General features: G+C 38.6%; 1 long non-coding RNA gene across 2 annotated transcripts; it reads right to left on the bottom strand.

Moving 5' to 3' along the window:
- Nucleotides 1-400: 400 nt before the first annotated feature.
- Nucleotides 401-2380, bottom strand: LOC121939651. 2 transcript variants are annotated; one of them, XR_006105500.1, is made up of 4 exons: nt 2262-2380; nt 1432-1553; nt 1224-1341; nt 401-428 (listed from the first exon to the last, which is right to left on the bottom strand). It is a non-coding gene; the product is annotated as an uncharacterized LOC121939651 (long non-coding RNA). The 2 variants fall into 2 exon arrangements; XR_006105499.1 differs by lacking the exon at nt 401-428 and adding an exon at nt 831-1143 and having other exon boundaries at nt 2262-2379.
- Between the last annotated feature and the right edge of the window lie 1119 nt (nt 2381-3499).

Raw genomic sequence — 3499 nt, 5'->3', positions numbered from 1 at the left:
ATATAAATATAAAATATGAGATATTTTGACATAATATATCATGGAGTTTTCTGCCATTTTTTGACATACTGTATTATGACATTTTTGGCCATTTTCCAACATTGTATAATATGATGTCTCTCTACAAGCTATCATATATCTTTTCAGCAATTTTTGGATATACTGTAGTGATAATAATAAAAAGAGGGTGGGATAGTTTGAAAAAGGTTAATGACCAATAACAGCACCAGAATATTAAATATGACAGTACCAAAATCACTTAGGCACTCAGGTCCTTTAAACTTAGAGAGGCAGGAGAAATTGTTCCAGGTAAGCGAACAAATTTAACAAATTTTATTACAAAACTTTCTTTAAAAGGCAGTAAAAACCAACAACATGCACACAGGATTAGGGGAGGGGAGGAACTTAACAGTGCTGAGGTTCACCAGCTGGGAAGATGTGACAGGGCCCAAAGGAAAATAAGGTCACATCAGCCAGGAGAAAAACCAAGACCAGGGGGACACACAGCACAAAGGAAGGGGAAACCACCACCCGGGACACCAGGACCATCACCGTGGCACACAAAAAAAGAAAAAAGAACAGTACCAACAAATGTACAATTACCCCAAATCAACTTCATCAATCAAATATATAATCTAATGAAAACAAGTTGGCAAATTGCTCAAAACAATTAAAACCAAAAAGCATGCATGAGTTGCCAAAAGTGAAAAATAAATAAGAAAAATGAGACTATTCAAAACAGAGTTCTTAATACAAAATAAACCATGAACCACATGAATAGACAGAATACAAAAAAAATGGAAACACAACGTAAGGGAGTTAACCCCACAGGCTACACACTAAATGACCAGTAAAATTGAATTAACAATTAAAACAAACTCCCAAGCTACATTAGCCCCAACACCACGCCAGCCATAGCATTTTAAGGTTGGAGAGCCGCAAACGAAGCCCAGGGCCGAGCTGAGTGGCACTCGGGAAGTAGCAGGCCGAGGCACAGCAGGCGAAGAGAGGAAACAGGCCAGGCAGCAACAGTTAAGTGGGTGTGTGGCACAACCAAAGCACAAAAAGAAACGAACAGAGGCCAAGCAAAGCAAAGCAGCAGCCCCTGTCTCCACGCTGCCGCCACGCTGCAGTCGCAGGATTCTGTCACATAAGAGCTGAATTTAGCAGGCTTGAAGTGCGAGGTAGGGCAAATTGCATAAATAGCCATAAGGCATACATACCAGTCAGGCCATCTCAACGATCACCTGAGGGGGAAGAGGGGTGAGCGCCATGCTTTAGTGGTGGTGGAAGAACAGCCAAAGAGCAATTACGTGGCGACAGTATCTGTAGTCTGAACGGCTATAACAAGCGAACACTTTTTTAGTAATACAGAAACTTGGATATTCTTTTTTATTTTAAAGTCAAACAATGCACCTACTGCTGCATTACCTGCGGGAAAGAGGAAGTGAGGCGACCAGGAATTACAGCAGCCTGGAAGTAGGCCTCTGAGCTGAAGAGCAAGAGAGGGTCAGGAATACACCGCACCATTTATGCCCTGAAGTGGTGATAGCCTAACAATCAAAGAGACAGACAAGGCAGCACACTCATGTGAGAGCAAGTTTTTGGCCTTTTTTCTACATGCTATAATATGTCGTTTTCAGCCCTTTTTTCACTATGTCAAAATTTGACGTTTTTCTACCTGCTATACTATGCCACTTTCAGCCATTCTTTCAACGTGTCAAAATTTGACGTTTTTCTACCTAGTATATTATGTCGCTTTCAGCCATTTTTTTGATATGCTAAATTATGAGTTTTTGGTCTTTCTTTCAACATTATATACTATGACATGTCTCTACAAGCCATAATATGATGTTTTCCACAGTTTATTTGACATTTCAAAATTTGACGTTTTTCGACATACTATACTATGTCGTTTTTAGCCATTTTTTCGACATGTCAGAATCTGAATTTTCTGGCATACTGTGGAGATAGGAAAAAAACGAGGGTAGGAAATTTTGGAAAAGGTTGATGACGGACAACGCCACTGTGGGGAATTTCACCCCAGGAAATATTAAATATGACAGTGCCAAAATTGCTTCAGGTCCGTTACACTTGGTTCCAGGTAAATTTAACAAAACTTTCTTTAAAGACAAGGTAAAAAGAAAAACATCACGCACATGGGATTAGGGAAGGGGAGGAACTTAACAGTGCTGAGGCTCACCAGTGGGGGAGATTTGTCGCGAAGGGGTTTGAGGGGTCCCAAAGAAAAATAAGGTTACCTCAGCCACTCCTGTCACTTGCATGTACACTTCGGTGAGGGAGGAAAACCAAGACCAGGGGTACACACAGCACAAAGGAAGGGGAATCCACCACCCGGGACATCAGGAACACCATCAAGGCACTCTGCAACTGTAAGGGGGGGAAGGAAAGAGGGTTAGTGGGGTACACTCAGCTAAAAAAAAAAGAAAAAAGAACAGAACCAACAAATGTACAATTACCCCAAATCAATGAGAAATCATCCTGAATTACAAAAAATAATTAATTACTTCAAAAAGAATGACAGAAACAAAAATTAAACAAAGGGCTTGAACACAGTACTTCATAAAATCAAATAACTAATCTAATGAAAACAAAATGGAAAATTGCTCAAAATAATCAAAACTAAACACTCCACAGGCTTCACACTAAATGACCAGTAAAACTGAGTTAACAATTAAAACAAACTCACAAGCTACATTAGGGCCCACACCACGCCAGCCAAAGACAGCCTTTTTTTTCTTTCAATGACATTTTCTATTTTCGATGACAGTAGTTTTCGGTTTTGACTCTGTGTCACTCTTTTGGCGTGAAGGGGAGGGTTTGAGGGGACGGGACTAGGAGAGCAAGATTTACATAACATTTGCATACGGAGAAGAGAACGGCTCTACTGTCCACAGTATAGAATCTAAACGGATGACATAATTTTGTAGGCCAACCAGGAAGTTAGCATTGCATTGGTTCCTCCGTCAAAAACCTTATGGGATTTTTGAATGGGATTTTCGATTATTGAATTTTCTTATTATCGTCAACATTTTTTAACATACTATACTTTGTTGTTTTCAGCCATTTTTTCGACATGCTATACTATGACGTAGTATGTCGTCCAAAATAGCATAAAAAGTTATCGTGCAGTATGTTGTCCAAAATTGCATAACAAAAGTCATAGTATATTATGTCATCCAAATTTGCATAAAACAGTCATAGTATAGTATGTCTTCCAAACTTGTGTGAAAAAGTCAGTGTTTTATGTCATAAAAAAATTAATAAAAAAAGCCATACCCTAGTATGTCATCCAAAATAACATTAAAAAGTCATAGTATTGGATATAGTCAAAATAGCATGAAAAAGTCATTATAGTATGTTGTCAAAAATAATACAAAAAGTCAAAATATAGTATGTCATCCAAATTAGCAGAAAAACTTCATGTATAGTAACTTTTAAGTTACATACACATAAGAAAACCCTAAACAGCTGACTT

The sequence above is a fragment of the Plectropomus leopardus genome, unplaced genomic scaffold (genome assembly GCF_008729295.1).
Source record: "Plectropomus leopardus isolate mb unplaced genomic scaffold, YSFRI_Pleo_2.0 unplaced_scaffold5472, whole genome shotgun sequence".
Taxonomy (NCBI): Eukaryota; Metazoa; Chordata; class Actinopteri; order Perciformes; family Serranidae; genus Plectropomus; species Plectropomus leopardus.
Note: the sequence above shows the minus strand (reverse complement) of the source record. Positions and strands in the feature narration are given on the sequence as shown.